Source organism: Mirounga angustirostris, unplaced genomic scaffold, assembly GCF_029215605.1.
Source record: "Mirounga angustirostris isolate CCGP_5_RB_7025 unplaced genomic scaffold, mMirAng1.0.hap1 SCAF_12, whole genome shotgun sequence".
In the NCBI taxonomy this organism is placed as follows: Eukaryota; Metazoa; Chordata; class Mammalia; order Carnivora; family Phocidae; genus Mirounga; species Mirounga angustirostris.
The window spans coordinates 52,139,267-52,160,260 of record NW_026991720.1 but is presented as its reverse complement, the minus strand read 5'-3'; the positions used below and the strand labels follow the sequence as shown (position 1 = coordinate 52,160,260).

The window sequence follows — 20,994 nt, the reverse complement described above, 5'->3', positions numbered from 1 at the left end:
TTCCCAGCTTTGTTTCAAAGTTGGTAAGCCTGACTATGTCATGGTTCCTGTTCTGTGATGTAGAGGAAAGTGGAACTAATCAATTACATTGTATCCCCTGTGGCCTCAGCTAATTATAAAATAACAGAAGAGAGGTGAAGACATAAAGGTAAGAAAATAAGGGGGGAAAACTGTCAGGGTTTCACCAGCACCATCCAAAGAAAAGACTCTACTGACTTTTCTTAGGGGGAAACAAACAAACAAAACACCTCTAGAAAGGATTAGATGGTTGAGCTTTTTTTGGTTGCAAGGAAGGAGAAACCTATGGAAATATGGGTCGTCAAAAAATATCTGACAGCACAGCCAGGCTTCCTGGAAGACCAGGGTCATTCCTTTGAATATCTATCTCCACAGTAGTAAAATGGGAAGAGTAACTATCATTCTGGACTGAACTGTATCCCCCCAAAATTCCTATGTTGAAGCCTCAACCCTAGTGAAGGGGTTTGGAGGTAAGGCCTTTAAGGAGGTCAAGTGTAGGGTCCTCATCTGATAGGGCTGGTGTCCTTCTAAGAGAAAAAGATGCCAGAGCTCTCTCTCCACGTGCAAGTATAAGGAAAGGCCACGTGAGAACACAGAGATAAGGGGGCTATCGGTAAGCCAGGAAGAGAAGCCTCGCCTGTCTGCACCTTGATCTGGGATGTGGAGCCTCCAGAACTGTGAGAAAATAAATTTCTGTTGTTTAAGCTGCCCAGTCTGTGGTGTTCTGTTATGGCAGCCTGAGCGGATTAATACACCACCTAATTGGGTTATGTGTGAGAAAAATTAAATCCGAGAGTATAAATGTATTAACTAGGTACCATGTATTGGGTACCTCCCTGGGCAAGGCATTTCACAGACCTCATTTCTAGTCTTCCGAAACTCATGCTCTTGTACTCCCTCACACTGCCTGGTACATAGTTGGTTTGTTGAATTTCAAATCTGAATATCAAAGTCTTACATCACATTTACAAGCCATGATTATTTTTTATGCATTTTTCCATATATTTTTCTGGCATATTGAGTACAGACAGTGTGCAGTAACCCCTGCTATGGATAATTATGTGCGGAGAAAAGAAAATAAGGCACAGCCTTCCACTTAAAGATTTTATGGTCTAGTTAGAGTAAGACAAGAATATTAATAAGTGACTTGTCTGTGTGACTAATTTTTGGGAAAACAATAACATCGAGTCAAGATTAAACATAAGGACCCAGGGGCCACAAGCTCGGCACTTGAATCCTGGCTCTGTCACTTGCTGTGCGATCACTGTCACATCTCTTATCTCATCTGCAAAAGAGGGTCAGGAGAGTGCCCACCTTAATCAGTTATTGCAAAGATAATATGAGAGACAAGATGGCTCAAATATAGTGTCTAGTGAAGATTTAATAAAAAAAATAAGCTATTACCGTTTGTTTGTTGTTTGCTTCCTCATTCTTACTGGCTTCAGATTCAAAGATCGATTTTTCCAGAAGTTTTTTCTCTAATTCTAAGGCTACCTATGAGGAGCCTCCTGAGAACTGGCTGCACCTACTACATAGGCAGCCATAAAATGGGCAAGGGACACACTGATGCAACATGCAATAGAGTGTAAACTCCTGGAGGAATATGTTTTACACTTTGTCTCCATTAGGTCTAAATACAGTGCTTTATACTGGAGGGAAGCTAACGAACATCTCTTGCTATGAAGAAAAGAATGTAGGATAGAAGTCATGCAGCTCTGCGATGTGACCTGCCAGGATTTGAATCCAACTCTGTCACTTACTCAAAATGAGAACCTCAAGAACCAGTTGATAATGTATCAGAAAAGCTAATTAATTGACCATGGTTACCAGGAAAATAGGGCCTGTTTTCCAAAACATAGTCAAATGTATGAGCCAAAAGAAAAAAGAAAAACAATTTTTTATCATGTATCTTGTTTTCCAGAAATGTTATATTTTAAAATATATCAATATTTGGGGCACCTAGGTGGCTCTGTTGGTTAAGCAACCGACTCTTGATTTCAGCTCAGGTCATAATCTCAGGATCATGAGATCGAGCCCCTGCAATGGGCTCCATGCTCAGCACGGAGTCTGCTTGAGATTCCCTCTCTCCCTCTCCTTCTGCCCCCCACCCCATGCATGCTCTCTCTCTGTTTCTCTCTCCCTAAAATAAATAAATAAATCTTTTTTTAAAAACCAGAATTAAAAAAAAAAAAAAGCTTCACTGGGCCATCACTCTAGTATAAGACTCTGCCACAAAAAGGGAATTTCAGGGGCGCCTGGGTGGCTCAGTCGTTAAGTGTCTGCCTTCAACTCAGGTCATGATCCCAGGGTCCTGGGATCAAGCCCTGCATCAGGCTCCCTGCTCCGCGGGAAGCCTGCCTCTCCCACTCCCACTCCCCCTGCTTGTGTTCCCTCTCTCACTGTGTCTCTCTGTCAAATAAATAAATAAAATCTTAAAAAAAAAAAAAAAGAAAAGGGAATTTCAGAAAACGTACATACTTAGCCACTCTCCACAAGGAGTTGGTAATCTTATTTGGGGACGGAGTATGCACACCCTTGATAAGACAAGCGAGTATGGGTTAAGAGCAAAATGTGGGGGTGCCTAGGTGGCTCAGTCGGTTAAGCATCTGCCTTCGGCTCAGGTCATGATCCCAGGGTCCTGGCATCGAGTCCTACATCGGGCTCCCTGCTCAGCGGGGACCGTGCTTCTCCCTCTGCTGGCCGCTCCCCCTGCTTGTGCTCTTTCTCTCTCTCTCTGACAAATAAAATCTTTAAAAAAAAAAAAAAAAAAAAAAGAGCAAAATGTGTAGGGCAGACAAAACATTGATATAGGAATTTGGAAGAAAGAGAAATCCCAGGGGCACCTGCGTGACTCAGTCGTTAAGCATCTGCCTTCGGCTCAGGTCATGATCCCAGGATCCTGAGATCAAGCCCCGCATTGGGCTCCCTGCTCAGTGGGGAACCTGCTTCTCCCTCTCCTACTCCCTCTGCTTGTGTTCCCTCTCTTGCTGTGTCTCTCTCTGTCAAATAAATAAAATCTTAAATAAAAAAAAAAAAAGAAAGAAAGAAATCTCAGAGGGCTGTACTGTTGGGGGACAATGTCCCAGAAGTGAGCCTGAGCTGATTTCTGATGGCTGGGGAGCAAGAAGAGAAGAATAAAGAAATGTCAGAAAGTACATGATTATGAGGAGAGAAAATGAAACACAGTAGGTGAAACAGAAAGCTCTAGGCAGGAAATAATGAGACCAAGTTATAAAAAGAACCTAACTGTCAAGTTAAGAAATTTGGATTTTAGCCAGAGAGTTGCTGAAAAGCCTCTAAGTATTTTAGAGGGGGAAAAAAAATTACAAGGTAAAACCAATTTATTTTTAGGGTTTATTTTTTTTCAATTTCCTTTATTTTGCTGCAAAGGAAATAAATTCACACAGTCTAAATTTAAAAGGTACAAATTTAAGGTACAAAAGGTCTCCCTCCCACTTCTGTCTGCCCATTTTAATCCCTGGAGGCAAACCAATGTTACCAGTTTTGTATATATCCTTCCAGAGAAATCTGTGCACTTGGAGGCAAAGACACACAGCTCCTCCCCTTCCCTTTTTTGTAGAAGGGATGCATTCACACTTATTCACCTTGTGTTTTTCATTTAAAAATTTAACTTAAAGATTATTTTGTATGAATAACAAAAAGATTTCTCATTTCCTTTTAAAAAATAGATGGATTGGTACCAAAGAACACACAGTTCAAATACTCCCTACTTCTTTGCCACCTTGCTACCTACCCAGTTCTTCCTGGAGGCAGTGCAATGTGTCTGATTTCACAAATATCCTTTAAGAGATATTCTAGGTATTTGGAAGCAAATAAATACATACACATCCTTCCCCTTTCTTTTAAAATAAACAGGATGCATACTATACACTCACTATCTCAGATATTTAAAATTATTTCTTAGAGACCCAAATGAAGTATTTATATGAATTAATAGTATTGTCCCAATGTCAATTTACAGTTATGTATAAAGCTATCATTTACAGTTACATATAATGCTATCATGGGGGAAACTGGGTGAAGAGAGAGTTCCTGGCACACAGGAACCTTCTGTACAATTTTTGAAACTTTATGTAGTCTTAAAATATGTCAAAATAATAAGTATTAAGAATACTCTGAGATATATTCATTAGATGACTCCTGTCTATGGACGCCGCCAAGTAAGCATCATTAAAGTCTCCCTCCCACTGCCATCATGTCTAAGTCAGAGTCTCCCAAAGAGCTTGAACCTCCTCTACATCGGAGCTTTGAGCTCTGAAAGAACCTATGAGAGTCTGAGGAGCCATTTTGAGCACTGGGGAGCACTTACGGACCATGTGGTAATGAGAGATCCAGAGGCTTTGGGTTTGTCACGTATGCCCCTGTGAAGGAGGTGGAGGCAGCCATGAATGCAGTGTCACACAGGGTGGATGGAAGAGTTGTGGAACCAAAGTGGGCTGTCCCAAGAGAAGATTCTCGAAGACCTGGTACCCACTTAACTGTGAAGAAGATTTTTGTTGGTGGCATGAAAGAAGACACTGAAGAACACCATCTAAGAGATGATTTTGAACAGTATGGAAAAATTGAAGTGATTGAAATCATGACTGACCGAGGCAGTGGCAAGAAGAGACACACTTGGCCCCGGCTTTGCTTTTGACACACTTGATAACCAAGACTCTGTAGACAAGATTGTCATTCAAAAATACCTGGGTGCCTCAGTCAGTGGAGCATCCAACTCTTGGTTTTGGCTCAGGTCATGATCTCAGGATCTCATGAGCCTCCACCCTGAGTGTAGAGCCTGCTTAAGAGTCTCTCTGTGTTTCCCTCTGCCCTTCCCCCTTCCCACTCATGCATGCTCTCTCTCTCTCAAAAAAAAAAAAAAAAAAAAAAAATCCCATACTATGAATGGTCACAACTGTGAAGTAAGAAAAGCCATATTTAAGCAAGAGATGGCTAGTGCTTCGTCAAGCGAAAGAGGTTGAAGTGGTTGTGGAAATTTTGGTGGTGGCTGTGGAGACAGTTTTGGTGGGAATGACAACTTTGTTCATGGAGGACGCTTCAGTGAGCGAGGTGGCTTTGGTGCAGTCAAGGTGGTGGTGGATATGGTGGCCGTGGGGATGGCCATCATAGATTTGGTAATGATGGAAGCTACTCTGGAGGTGGCAGAAGCTATCATGACTTGGGCAACTACAACAAACAAACTTCAAATTTTGGATCCCTGAAAGGAGGAAACTTTGGAGGCACAGGCTCTGGGCGCTGTGGTGCTGGAGGCCAAGCTGGGGCCAATACCTTGTCAAACCACGGAACCAAGACAGCTATGGAGGTTCCAATAGGAGCAGTAGCGATGGTGGTGGCAGGAGGTTGTCAGACTGCCAGGAAGCAAAGCTGGGCAGGAGAGGAGAGCCAGAGAAGTGACAGGGAAGCTACAGGCTACAACAGATTTGTGACCTCAGTCAAGCACAGTGGGGGCATGGCCGAGCTGCTACAAAGAAGACACATTTTGGGGCACCCGGGTGGCTCAGTCATTAAGTGTCTGCCTTCGGCTCAGGTCATGAACCCGGGGTCCTGGGATCGAGCCCCACATCAGGCTCCCTGCTCGGCGGGAAGACTGCTTCTCCCTCTCCCACTCCCCCTGCTTGTGATCCTGCTCTCACTGTGTCTCTCTCTGTCAAATAAATAAATAAAATATTTAAAAAAAAAAAAAAAGAGAGAGAAGACACGTTTCAGACAATCCTCAGGTGTATGGGCAAAAACCTCGAGGACTGGATTTATGACTAATTGTGTAACAGGTTATTTTAGTTTCTGTTTGGTGGAAAGTGTAAAGCATTCCAACAAAGGGTTTTAAGGTAGATTTTTTTTTTTTAAAGACATGTTTATTCAGCATCATGATCAGACTGTTATATTTAGCATTCAACAGCATGGGTGCAAAAAATATATATATATTTTTTTCTATATATTCTATATAGAATATTTCCATATTCTAAATATTCTATGAATATTTCATAGTGATCATTCCATATCGATACATAAATACCTTCCCTTTTTATAGAGGCATAGTAGCACTTTAATAATTTATTTTACTTGCCCCTAAGAAGGCAAAATATTTCAGATTTCCTTAAAATTACTAAAAATTAATAGTGTCCATCTGAGTGTGCACAGTCTTTGACTCCATGGTTAAGAGTGATGTATGCACCGAACTATGTAAGCACAATAAAGATTCAGCGGGAAAGGCCCAGCCAGGCAATGAGGAGCACCCAGCTCTCATCTCATCTCATCTCATCTCATCTCATCTCATCTCATCTCATCTCATCTCATCTCATCTCATCCTACTCCTAGCTGTTTGACCTTGAGCAGGTCACTTAATCCTCCTATCCTGGCTCTCTTATCTGCAACATTGGGATTGTCTGCCCTAGTTCCCTCCCAATTATCTTGAGGGTGAGATGAGATAATAGATGGAACCCCACTTACTTATTAAGCCCAACCCACTGTGCAAATAAAAGGTTTGGCAAGCATGACTGTTACCTTACATCCTATATCATAATCCTCTGTCTACAGTCAGAGGAAGGAGTCCTTCATTGGCAGAGTCAATCTCAGTTTGAGTGTCAAAGAGAGCTGCATCCTAACCCACATTATTTTTCATGTAGGACAGAATGACTTTCTGGGCCCTTCTGTTTTCTGACCCGGTCATTAATGACCAGCAGAAGGTGTGCCACACAGGAATAACGAGAAGGGACCGAATGCCAGGACAGAAACCAAGTGGGGAACACTCGCCTTAAGCCCAGAGGAGAACTGCAGCAGGTCAACAATGGTGGGAAAGGGCATCATGGAGAAAAACCAGTGCTCACTGGCCATTCAGGGCCTAAGAAGCAACCTGGTTGCCTAGCAATACCAAATGGTCCAGTGGAGTTAGTGTCTTAGAGGGAACACTTGCTAAGAACTGTGCAGGCTCTGAAATTTCACCCTACTTACAAGCTTGCAAGTTAGTCTTCCACGGATGCTGGCAAAAGTCAGGAGACCCTTGGGTCAGAGACCAAAGTTTTATTCATTATATATGGCAAAAGAAGTAGCCAGAGCTTTGTGTTGGTTTGCAGGGGTCCCCCTGTGCCCCCCAGACTCCATACTGATGACACAACAGACCCATCCAGGATGCCTGAACACGCAGAGCATTGTGTTACGGGAGAAGAATGCTGAGCTGGGGAATTCACTGTTTTCATATGAGCAGAAGCAAGCCTGGCCTTCGGGAGGAGGCATTACCACCTCGCTCAAGGCTGCTTGCTGTAATCATGGTGAAGAACCATCAGGGCCTTGCATTCTTGGCTTACTCAGAACATGCAAGGATGCTCAATGCCTATGGTAGACTGTCTCTCCCAACAGCACTTTGAAAGTAGGAGGGAAACTTTAGACAAGGTTGATTCACAAATGAGGCTGAACCACGTCAGAAGGAAGGAGATTCCGAGAAGTCCACAAGTAAGGAGCTGGCAAGAGCAGGTTAGTCAAGGGCTGAAGAGAGACTAAAGACAGGGATGTGGGATTTATCTACAGTAGAAGTATAAGAAAAGAGAAAATCTGTGAGGGAGACAATAGGGAGAGATAATGTGCCCAGAAAAGCACTCGGGTAAAGTGCCCAATCGAGAGAGTAGGACAAGATGGCAGAGGCAGGCAGGTGGCCCTAAAAGGTCAGGCAGGACTAGACCCAGCGCTGTGTGAAACTAGAGTCCGCACGCTTACACTCAGACGTCCCGGGAAAGCTTTCCGGCTCAGCCCCAGGTCTAGTGAGGAGCCCCTCCTGCACACTCCCGTGGCACCCTTTGCCCCCCGGCTGCCACCCACCTCCTCCCCCGGACTGTAAGTCCTGGCACAGGCTGTGTGTGTGATTCTCCATTCCCAGCATCCGCAGCAGCACCTCTCTGCGCTGGGCACTCAGTGTACGCGCTTGGAAGTAATGAGCTAGTTCGTTGGAAGGCAGTCCATTTCCGGCAGCATTATGTGGCCCATTGTGTCAGATTCTGCAGATAAATGCGTGGAAGATGAGGACTAAGAACAAAGCCACTGCTTTTGGGAATTGGCAAGTCACGGGTCATGATTCCGGAAGGCAGATTTGTCAAATTAAAGGTACACAAAGCACATCTCCAGTGACTGGCTGGGGGGCAGGAAAAGCCAAGGCAATACGCTGTTATTCTCTATGCCCCCCTCTCCCACCCTTTGCCTTGTATGACTACAGACAGGAGGTAGAGGCATTCACGCTGCCTCAAAGAAAAGCACGATTGTTACAGCTGAAATGAAAAGACATGGAAACAATTTCATCTGTTAAAAAAATTTCCACAAGTGGCCTTATGAATTGAAATTTCAGGTGTGGGGGGAGGGGGAAGCAAGGTACAGAGCTAACACCAAAGCAATGGCTTCTGGGAGAGAGAAGAAGAGGAAGAGGGCTCTGTTTCCCAGACATTTGGGGGGGGGGTGGCGCATGGGAGTAGGAAAGGAGGTCAGAAATGGGGACCCAGAACCCTGATCTGGAGAGAAGAGGGCCTGCTCCAAGGCTCCAGGTTGGGGAATCATATCAGGAGATCACCATGCTCCCACCTTCTCACCTCAGGGCCTTTGTACTTAAATTTCCTCTGCCTGGTTTCCCGTGGCTCAGCCCCTCACTACCTTCAGATCTCCTCAGGCATATCAGCCTCTCATAGCCGACCATGCTATCTAAAATAGGAACTCCTTTCCCCCCGTCTCTCTCTGTTCCACTTCCCTGATTGTACTTACTTTCCTAAAGCATATAGTACACATCAGGGGATACATGACCACCAGAGCTCCTATGATTTTCTTTTCCTAGCAAAAATGGTAAGAGAAAGAAGCAAAAATGTTAAAATTTCTGCCATATCACTTACATCTTTTGCTCTCTTCTAAGGAATTCTGTAAGCTTGCTACAGGGATATGTTTCTACTGGAAGGTAGAAGTCCCCCTTTCAGGACCCCAGATGAAGAAAGAAAAGTTGAAATTGGATGTCATTGCAGACAGTAACTTGGGTTTTAAAAGAGAAGGTTGGGTCACCTCGTCCTTTTGGAAACAGTGGCCAAGTCACATCCACAGAGCTTCCCCATGGAAGACCCTCTGTTTGCCTCTCCTAAGAAAGGGTCTGATGGAAAGCAGCGATCCTCCACCATCCAGACTTTTGAAACAAAAGTGACCTCTGCAGAGGGCAAAGAATCAGCATGGTTAACATCTTATTAAATAACCATTACTCTAATTTCTAATGGAAATATAAACGTGGCAAGTATGCATAATCCCTCAGGGAAAAAAATAACCATTTTTTTTTAATTGCAGAAAATTTTAATTCATGAGGCCACTTGTGGAAATTTTTTTAAAAGATGAAATTCATTCTCTCCCAGAGAGAATCCCTCTCTTACTGCCTTTTATTTTTTTTTTAGGATTTTATTTATTTATTTGGCAGAGCGAGAGAGCACAAGCAGGGAGAACAGTAGAGGGAGAGGGAGAAGCAGGCTTCCCGAAGAGCAGGGAGCCCAATGCGGGGCTCGATCCCAGGACCCTGGGATCATGACTTGAGCCAAAGGCAGACGCGTAACCATCTGAGGCACCCAGGTGCCCCTCTTACTGCCTTTTTAAAAAAGAACCAGTTAATGAATAATATAAAACTCTGGCAAGGAGAAGAAGGGCTCTCTCTATATCTGGCCACATGAACCTAAATACCAAGCGAACATCTAAAGATCAGCCTATGCCCTTGGGAGCACGTGGATGGAAAAATCAATGTAATCATTCTTTTCTTTGCTGTGGGGTGAGAGCCTTCTGAGTCAACAGGAGCTTGCAGGATGCCTGTGGTTTTCCCAGCAGAAGAAAATCCACTTACACCTCAATACTTTGCTGAACCATTCCAAACTTTCACATGGGCATCCGTGGTGCCCCAGGACACCCCTGAACAGAATCAGGACCCATAATACTCAAAGGGATGGAGCCCTAACACTTCACTCCGGTGGGATCAGACAGTGGTCAAACCCTCCCCTGCTACATGCGAGGCTGACTTCTATGCCCTGTGGGCTGATTACAAACTCCTACTTTATTTTTTTTATATTTATTTATTTATTTATTTATGGGGGGAGGAATGCAGAGGAAAAAGAGTCGTAAACAGATGCCGCAGTGTCTGCCCGCGAAGCCCCAGGTGGGGCTCGATCTCACGACCCTGAAATTGAGTAAGGGACAGGTGGGGCTATGTAGGGAGAGATAGATAGGGGGCTATGTGATCAGGCTCACAGAAATCCCAAAAATGCGGAGGTGTAAGGAAACCAGAGATAAGGGAACACACCAGACCACCCTGCCCCTAAGTGTCTGGGTGGGGTGGGTGGGAGAGGGTCTTATTTATGACAGTCTCCTGTGGTCAACAGAAAATAAACAGACCCTAAAAAGAAGTAAGCCACTAAAGATGTTATCACTAGTCCTGCTTACACAAAGGTGCTGTCAGTCGACAAATTAAAAAGATTTAAGTTCTGGGCGCCTGGGTGGCTCAGATGGTTAAGCGTCTGCCTTCGGCTCAGGTCATGATCTCAGGTTCCTGGGATCGAGTCCCACATTGGGTTCCCTGCTCAGTGCAGAGCTTGCTTCTCCCTCTCCCTCTGCCATTCCCTCTGCTTGTGCTCTTCTGTCTATCTCTCTGTCAAATAAATAAAAAAAATCTTTAAAAAATTAAAAAAAAAAAAAGATTTAAGTTCCCTGGTTAGCTTTCAATAAAACACCAACCCTAAAAGTCCTCAGTGGCAACCCTATCGGGACCCCTCTCACTCCTATACTCTTGCTTAATCAAAACTCGATGGCTTTACTCACTCTCCTTTGTCCACGAGATTCATTCTTCGACTCCATGAGAAAAGAACCTAGCTCTCCTGCTTCAAAATCATGACCTGAGCTAAAACCAAGAGTCTGACGCCCAACCAGCTGCGCCACCCAGGCGCCCCTACAGACTCCTACTTTAAAAATTACATCCAAGTCGGGGGCGCCTGGGTGGCTCAGTCATTAAGCGTCTGCCTTCGGCTCGGGTCATGATCCCAGGGTCCTGGGATCGAGTCCCACATCGGGCTCCCTGCTCCACGGGAAGCCTGCTTCTCCCTCTCCCACTCCCCCCTGCTTGTGTTCCTGCTCTTGCTATCTCTCTCTCTGTCAAATAAATAAATAAAATCTTAAAAAAAAAAAAAAAGAATTGACTATACCTAGAGGGTATAGATGGCTGCTTATAAGCAGTGAGAGCAGCTCATTGTCATGTGCCCTCCCTCACTAACACAGACACAGGTGCACACGAGCGAAACAGCCCTCTAAGCACCCCGCCCGCAACCCCTCGCAGTAGGATAGAACAGTGCTTACACTATGTGAGGAAATGTTAGGAGTGAGGTGGGCAGTTAAGTAGTCAGGGCCAGGGTCCCCAACAAGAAAACAAGGAGTCAGGACCGCTAAGATAAAACAGCACCGATATCCTGTTTTGCAGCGTAGACAGGACCGCACTAGCATTCTGTTTTGCAGCGTTTGCAGAAATGACTTCTGCAAAATGTCCAAAAATAAGACAACCACAAAACATCTGTCATTATCACGGGCAAGGGGCAGTTAAGACATAAGCCCCCAGATAGCAGCCAAAAAAGACCATCAGCACATAGACAATAGCCCAATAGGTAGACAGATACGTGACCAAAGCCCTGCTTGGCCCGACTCAGTACAACCTGACTGCTTAAGATAGTTCCGCAAAGGAGCCCAGAAAAGCCCCAAAACTTAGAAACCCCGATGGCAGCCCTCTCGGGTCCCCTCCCTCTCTGGGAACTTTGTACTACTGCTCAATAAACTTAACTTTGCTGCCCACCACTCTTCATCTGGTCTACCTCTTCATTGTTCCAGGCAGTGTGAGCAAGAACAGTGGGCACGGAAGGCTGAGAGATCCTGCAGCAGAAGGAGTAGGACTCCTGAGTCTCAGGGGGTGGGACTTCCCCTGACCCCAGGCTGCCCAGCCAGCTAGGAAGCCCCAGGAAAGGGTAGTTTGGAGGGAGAAAAATTCATTAACCACTAAAACCTAGTTCTCACCTTCCTAGGAGAGCCCTAAATAAGAGTAAATAATCTTGAGGGTGACATAAATCTTACCACAGGGAGTGTGAAAGGGCGGTAATATTTTTTGGAATGTATTATGTTTTTCTCTTTTTTGTTTCTTGATACGTTCGTTTATTCATTCATCCAACAAACGGTAATTAAGTGCCTCTCTGTTGCATAGAGATCTGGAGATAGAACAATAAAAAAGACGGCCAAAGCTTCTGCCTTCCTGGACATTACGTCCTAGTAGGAAAGGCAGTCAGTAAAACAAGCAGCGAATTCTTCCGTGGTGCCTTCCGTGTGTTGGGCCCTCCGGTTAGGAGCTCATGTGTTTCTCACAACCTATATGGTAGCTACATTTTACAAATAAGGAGAGCGAGGCATCAGCGGGCTGAGTAACTTGCCAGATGTGCACGGCTAATAGTAACAGAACAAGGATTTGAACACAGGAAGGTAAATGTTAGGGTTCCATGTTCTTAATCGATAGAGACTGGTACACATACAGGTCTGGGCCTGGAGGTGGGGATAGAGACACAGAACTAGAGAAGACTGTAACTGTCCACAGTCCCAGGGGATGGGAGACCCCCAAGTAAATACTCTTGAAAGGGACTTAACGTTTCAGTAGGGAAAGCCAGCAAGAGACAGGTAGATGCATACACAGGAACGTGCTATGAAGAAAGCAACAGGGCGAGCGTGGGGGTAGACTGGCTGGCCAGCGCAGGGGACGTTGGCGTCATCCAGGGCAGGTTCCCAAGGCCGGCCCAAACCAAGAGCAAGAGTGTGCTGTGAGTGCCCGGGCCCCAGGTTTCAGCCGCAAAGCGCAGGGAAGAGCCGGGACTGGAACAGTCACGTCGCTGTGTTCACTGTCCAAGGACAGCCCCCTCTGCGGCGAAGACCACTGGAATGCGGATGATTAGGGTCAGCCTGTCTCCCCTCTGGTGCTCTAAGCACCTTCTACGTACCCTCACCAGACGCCCATGGAGGAGGGAAGGGAAGGGGAGCTGGAACCCGAAAGACTGGGCCCTTTACAAAGACAGACTCAACGTTTACCTCTAAGACCTGTTTACATGACTACACCTGAATAAATGTACCTGACTCACTGAACATAAAGCCCTCTGGGCACATCAGGCCCTGTCTAGCAGAACGCAGATACAACATTCGTGATGTCACTGCCTGCTGTAAAGGCTACCTCCGGTGAGGAGAGAAGAAGGGACACAGGGTGATGGCAAGAGAAGCTAAACAGATCCTGTCACTTCCCTTCAAGGTGGAACAGTCATGGTCACACAGATGGTTAGTCACATCGAGGGTTAGGAATGAAACACACGTATTAGGCGCATCTCTGGAGAGAACGAAAGGATTATTCATTGTTTCATTATCATTTTTTTTAAAAAGCTTTAAGCATGATTTAGGAGAAGCCATATGCGGTATTGCCGCATTCAATTACCCAGCACAAATTTGGATGAGCCCGGCAGCTATTTCTAGGCTTCCAAATGTGGGTCATAAATACATGTTCATCAAAAAGGACAATGCAATCAAGCAGCTTCACATATTTATCATTGTTTCTATGAAAGGCATTTATTAGCAGGTGTCTGCATGAGGTTCAGGCAGCCTGGGTTCTATATACAGAAATTAAGCAGTCACAGTCCCTACCCTCTCGAAATTTAAGCTTGGCAATGCTGATTTGAACAATCACATAAAAATACAACTAAAGGAGACTCACCTGCAATTATTCTCTGTCCCACATGCTCATGTTCTATGGCTCTTTCTCACTGTCCACTCAAGGATTCTGTACCTGCTGTTCTTGCTACCTAAAACTCCCTCCAGATTAAAGTAGGAACATGGAACATGGGGTTGGGGCTCTACCTTTAAGGACTGAAAACTGGGGAAATTGCTTTTCTTGTACAAAAGGAAGAGGCTCACGCTGTTAAATACCTACACAATTTCCATTACTCTGCCACTTCTTTTCTACAAAAGCACCCCACTTTTTTTCAGGGTGGTAATATACCCAGCTTTTTTTTTTTTTTTTTAATGCATTTCCTACTATCATTTGCAGCTAGAGGAGGGCATGTAACACATTTCTGGCCAATGAGATATAAGTGGAAATCACCAAATAAGGCTTCTGGGCAAATGCTTTTTAAAAGAGCTACTTTGTTGGCATTTGCCTTTGTCCTCTGCCCTTCCAGTCATCTTGCCCGGAATGTGGATGAAATGTGGGACATGCAGGAGCCATCTTGTGACCACGAGGAGTCATTCAGAAGGGCTAAAGCCACAGCCTAAGGATGGCTAAACAGAAAAATAGAAAGAAACTGGGTCCCTTTGCACCAGTTCTGAATTGTTATGTGAGGAAAATAAGATTGCCATTAAGTTGAGCCCTAGTATATTCATTTAGTATATGTGGCCACGTACAATCCCTGATTGATACTAAGACTTAGGCAGGGGAGGCTGCATAAGTTAGGGGGCCATTGTGACTAGAGCTACTTTTTGATAGTATTTTCTTCCTTTTTTGAGCACTGGCAGTTGTCTGGGGAATTTGGAGCAATGTTAGCATCAGTGGAGTTTTGTCCCAGTTCAGTCTTGAGCATTGAACAACCATTTTGTGAGGGTCTAAGATGTGCCCCACACAGTGCTGGGTGCTGGTGGGCACAAGTCTCTGCATTTACGGCACTGAGACTCTATCCAGGGGAGAGGAACAATAAAACAAGACAAACAAGAAAAGGAGGCTAAAGTAATGAACAAACAGGGCCGCCTGGGTGGCTCAGTTGGTTAAGAGGCTGCCTTCGGCTCAGGTCATGATCCTGGAGTCCCTGGATCGAGTCCCGCATCGGGCTCCCTGCTCGGCGGGGAGTCTGCTTCTCCCTCTGACCCTCCTCCCTCTCATGCTGTCTCTCATTCTCTCTCTCTCAAATAAATAAATAAAATCTTTTTTAAAAAATAAAAAAATAAAGAATAAACAGAGTAAGGAGGAAAGGTGCACTGGGTGGGAGGAGGGACACTGGCACTTCATACAGGGTGGTTGGAAAAGGCCTCCCCTCTGGGGGTGGTGTAGTCATTTGCTGACTACAGGACCTCCATAACCACCTACCACAGACTGGGGAACTTCAACAACAGAAATGTATTTTCTCATGGTTCTGGAGGGTCCAAGTCCAAGATCAAAGTGCCATCAGGGTTAATTTTCAGTAAGGCTATAGACAGCATCTTCTTGCTGTGTCCTCACATGGCCATGCCTCTGTTCATGTGGGCAGAGAGAGAGAGTGAGAGAGAGAGATCTGATGGCTTTTTCTCTTCTTATAAAGACACTAATCCTGTTGGATTAGGGCTTCATCCTCATTACTTCATTTAACTTAATTATCTCCCTAAAGGCCCTATCTGCAAATATAGTCACACTGGGGATTTGAGCTCCAACATGAATTTTAGGGGAACACAATTCAGCTCTAACAAGTGGCTTATGAACAGAACCTGAAGGAAGAGACAGTGAAAGACAAACTGAAGCCTGGAGGAAGAGCATTTCAGGCAGAGGAACAGCAGGCTGTGCAGCAGAGTATGCTGGGCATGTCAGAGGGCTGGTGGGGAGACTAGCACAGCTGTGCAAGCAAGCAAGGGGGAGATCGCCAGGGGGAAGGACAGAGAAGAAACGGAGGCCGCATCCTGGATAGTCTTGTAGACATTGAAAAAACTTTGCCTTCACACTGAGATAAAGGAGGAGCCACTCAAGAGGTCTGAGCAGAGGAGCAACATGATCTTACTAATGTTTTAAAGAGTTCTCTCTGGTCATTGTGTGGAGAATGGACTCTATGTGCAGAGATGGAAGCAAAACATCAGTTAGAAGGCTGTTAAAATAATCAGGAGAGAGGTGATAGAGCTTGGACTAGGGTGGTTGAGAACTGGACAGATCTGGGGTGTACAGGGACAGATGATGGGATTTGCTGTCGATCAATAGGTGTAAGGTGTAAGAAAAGAGGAGTTTGCAACACCTCCAAGATTTTTGCCATAGGCACTGGAAGAATAAAATTGCTATTTTCTCAAGTGGATTAATGGTGGGAAACTCAGTTTTGAGGGGTGAAATATCAAGAGTTGAGTTTCGGATAAGTTGTTTTCAAGATGCCTTTTAGAAACCCAAGTGCGGGGCACCCGGATGGCTCAGTTGGTTGAGCGTCCGACTCTTGATTTTGGCCCAGGTTGTGGTCTCAGGATTGTGAGATTAAGCCCGCTCAGTGGGGGGTCTGCTTGGGATTCTCTCTCTCCCTCTTCCTCTGCCTCTCCCCCTCCCCATGCTCTCTCTCGCTCTAAAAATAAATAAATAAATTTTAAAAAGAAAAAAAGAAACCCAAGTGCAAACATTGAGTGTGCAACTGAACATAGGGGACTGTAAGTCAGGGAATGGTCTAGACCTGAGACAGAAATTTAAGAGTCATGAAGTACTGGTGCCTGAGTGGCTCAGTCAGTTAAGCATCTGACTATTTCGGCTCAGGTCATGATTGCAGGGTCCTGGGATCAAGCCCCACATCAAGCTCCCTGTTCAGCGAGGAGCCTGCTTAAGATTCTCTCTCTCCTTCTCCATCTGCCCCTCCCCACCAGCTCAGTCTCTCTTTTATTTTTTTTTTTAAAGATTTTATTTATTTGTTAGAGAGAGAGAGCACAAGCAGGGGGAGCGGCAGGCAGAGGGAGAAGCAGGCTCCCTGCCGAGCAAGTATCCCTACATGAGACTCGATCCCAGGACCCTGGGATCATGACCTGAGCCGAAGGCAGACACTTAGCCAACTGAGCCACCCAGGTGTCCCTCAGTCTCTCTTTTAAATACATACATACATACATACATACATAAAACTATACATCTAGATGAAGTCATCACCCCAGATAGGAAGTAGATCTGGAGAGTTGAGATCTGAGGAGGTGGACAAATGAAAAGGATCCAGTAACAGAGCCTGAGAAGAAGCAGCCATGAGGTTGGGAAAAACAAACAAACAAAAACAAAGTGTGGTGACCTAGAAGCCAAATGAGAAGTATTTCAAGAAGAGGGTGCTCACACTTGCAACTGACAAGACAACTAAGGTCAAGAGTGAAAGCACTGTGGTGCTTGAAAAGAGCTGTTTCCGTGGAGTGATGAATTGGTGTATTAGTTATCTAGTGCTGCATAACAAATTACCACAAACTATAGCAGTTTAAAGCAGCAGGTATGTATTATCTTACAGCATGAGTGGGTCAGGAATCTGGGTGTAGCATACTGGGTGCCTCTGGTTCCTGGTCTCCCACAGCGCTGCCATGAAGATGTTGGCCAGGGCTAGAGTCTTCTCAAGGTTTGATATGGGAGGATTCACTTTCAAGCTTGCTCATATGGCTGCTGACAGGACTCCGATCCTTGCTGGCTATTAGGCTAAGACATCTATTCCTTGCCAAGTGGGTCTCTCCATAAAGCAACTCACAACATGGCAGCCTTCTTCCCCTAGATCAAGGAATCTAAGAGAGAAAAGGCAAGAAACAGCAGCCCAAGATGGTAGCTCCAGTTTCTTATAACATAAACCCTGAAGTGACATCCTATCACTTTTTTAAGACTTTATTTTTCAGAGCAATTTCATGTTCACAGAAAAATTAAGCAGAAAGTAGAGAGACTTCCCATATCCTCACTACACTACCAATATTCCCCAGCAGTATGGAACATTTGTTACAATGATGAACCAACTCTGATGCATCATTATCCATCTCAGTCCATAGCTTACACTGGGGTTCACTCTGTGTTGTAGATTTTATGGGCTCTGACAAATATGCAATAACATGCATCCAGCCTTATAATATCATATAGAATAGTTTCATTGCCCTAAGAATCCCCTCTGCTCCATCTGTTCATCCTCCTTCCCCCAAACCTCTGGCAACCATTGGTCTTCTCACTGCTTCCATAGTTTTGCCTTTTCCCAAATGTCATAGAGTTGGGATCATACAGTAAGTAAACTTTTCAGATTGGCTTCTTTCACTTAATAATATGCATTTAAGTTTCTTCCATGTCTTCTCATGGCTTGATAGCCAATTTATTTTTAGTGCAGAATAATATTCCATTGTCTGGATGCACTACAATTTATTTATCCATTCATCTGTTGAAAGACATCTCAGTTGCTTTCAGGCTTTGGCAATTAGAATAAAGTTATGATAAACATCAGTGTACAGGGTTTTTGTGGACATAAGTTTTCAACTCCTTTGGGTAAATACCAAGGATCATGATTGTATCATGTGGTGAGAGTATGTTTAGTTTTGTAAGGAACTGCCACACTGTCTTCCAAAATGGCCATGCCGTTTTGCATTCCCACCAGTAGTGAATGAGAATTCCTGATGTTCACATCCTTACCAACATTTGGTATTGTCACTATCTGGAATTTAGCCATTCCAGTAGAAACATAATGGCATCTCGTTTTAATTTGCAATTCCCTAATGACATATGATGTGGAGCATCTTTCCACATGCCAACCCCTAACTTATGCTATATTCTAGCCATTGGAAGAAATTCGCTAGGTCCAGCCCACACTGAAGGGGAGGGGACTACACAAGGGCACAGATAGCCGGAGATGTGGCCATTGGAGACCATCTCAGGGGCTGACAGCATAATTAGACTGAGAAATGAATGGAGGAGAGGAATTAAAGACAAATATAGACAACACTTTTGAGGAGTTTTGCTATGAAGAGAAGCAAAGAACTGAGAGGTTAGTTGTAGAAGTATGTGGAGTTAAAGAATGTTTTTGTTTTCTTTGTTTTGCAACAAACCAGATCATTCTTACCAATAAAGGTGATACATTGGATATATTGATATGTAACCAAATAAAATTCTATTTTATACCTTTATTCATATATTTCTTAGAAGTATGGTGAACAATGCTAAAGTTTGTGAATAAGAAACCTGAAAGGGATTTTTTTTTTTTTTAAGATTTTATTTATGGGACGCCTGGGTGGCTCAATCGGTTAAGCATCTGCCTTCAGTTCAGGTCATGATCTCAGGGTCCTGGGATCGAGTCCCATATCAGGCTCCTTGCTCAGCGGGGAGCCTGCTTCTCCCTCTCCTGCTGCCTGCCGCTCCCCCTCTTTGACAGAGCATGCGTGTGCGGGGTGGTGGGGGGAGAGCACAAGTACAAGCAGGGGGAGCAGCAGAGGGAGAGGGAAAAGCAGGCTCCCCAGTGAGCAGAGAGCCCGACTCGGGACTCCATCCCAGGACCCTGCGATCATGACCTGAGCCGGAGGCAGACCCTTAACCGATTGAGTCAGGCAGGTGCCCCAAAAGAGGATTTTTAAATTTTTTTATCTTTATTTTTTTTAAAGATTTTATTTATTTCTTTGACAGAGAGAGAGAGAGCAAGAGAGGGAACACAAGCAGGGGGAGTGGGAGAGGGAGAAGCAGGCTTTCCGCTGAGCAGGGAGCCCGATTTGGGGCTGGATCCCAGGACGCTGGGACCATGACCTGAGCTGAAGGCAGGTGCTTAACAACTGAGCCACCCAGGCGCCCCAAGGGGACTTTTTAAATTGTCTGTTTTGTACCCACGTGGGGATCAGAAAGAAGTACATCCATATCCCAGTGCTCCCAGGACACTTACAAGTACACCTTCTAATTGCCAAAATCAGCCACACAAGTTTATTCAGGCAGATGAAACCAATAGACTTCAGTGTGGGCAGACATTCTGTCTTGGCTTGAAAATAAGCCTACAGCTGCTTGGAAAAGGGAGGCTACTGGGCAGAGACCTGCATGTGGCAAACGGCCCAATGACTGATTAAATTGCTACGGGACTGGAGTGATCATTTAAATCATGAGTAATGTCTGCAGCTTTATCTTCTGATGCTCCACTGCAACAACACAATAAAATATGCACTCAACACAGAGACAAAAGTAAATGAATGGGCCAATTAATTTGTGAAAGCAAATGCCCTAGATCTGTGTCTGATGTCAGTTCATTGAGAACAAGTGAGTCTTAGGATCTCCTGGGTATAGGGATTGGGCAACGGCAGGGTTTGAGGAAGGTGATAAATAATGTGCTTTCTTCCCCTTCCACATCCAGAACCAACACAGACATCACAGAATGGAAATTGAAGTGTTCACTTTACTACTGATAAGATGGTATCCTCAGAATTCAGTCTGTTCTACTCCCATCCCAGTCTAGACCTTGAGTCACCATTGCCTTACACTGATCTTGATCAGTGAGAGAAGAAAAAGAACACGAATCCTCAGTTTATAGCCTTCTAGTGGATTCTCTTCTTTGAGGAAGATGAGCCCCTGGATGTTACCCACCATGATGTACTTGGGGGCCAAAAATTTTAAATGAGTAAAATGCAGGATCATGTTATTACACAGTTAATGAGAAATGTTATATTTTATTTAGTTAGGACTATCAGAAAAGCATAGAGGTAAAGGTAATGACACTTACAATGTACCCAACTGTGTACTGAACCAAGAAAACCCTCAATGGCTTCCAAGTGGTCCCCTCTTCCCCCTATCCCCCTCCCATCAGAGACTATAAGAATCTTAGCCTATTGAGAAAAGGGGACAGGTGGAGAATGAAAGCCAGCAAGCCTACCCTGGTTTGCATGCTCTCAAAATTCATGTTAGCATTGGATTTTATGGAAATTCCTTCCTCTTCTGGAAGGGAATGAGGAAATGGTGGGCAGAGGCATTATCCAGCAGAAGTTCCTCCACAGAGAAACATGGTGGTGGTAGGGGGGGAGTTGGGGGAAGGATAAGGTTCCCCTCTAGCAGCAGCAAAACTAGCCAGAGAAATGCCCAACACCTCCCGGGGCCCCAGGATGCCTTCTCTACAAGTGTGTGAAAGGCAGGCCAAATACATGCCAAGAAAAGAAATCCAGGAGGTTTTATCAAGTCCTTACAGCACACCAAGCTCTCGGCCAGGTACTGGGAAGGCAGGGATAAATTCACACTCAAGGTGA

General features: G+C 44.8%; 1 pseudogene; it reads left to right on the top strand.

Moving 5' to 3' along the window:
* Nucleotides 1-4,234: 4,234 nt before the first annotated feature.
* Nucleotides 4,235-5,433, top strand: LOC123836157 (heterogeneous nuclear ribonucleoprotein A1-like; annotated as a pseudogene).
* The last annotated feature ends 15,561 nt before the right edge of the window (nt 5,434-20,994 follow it).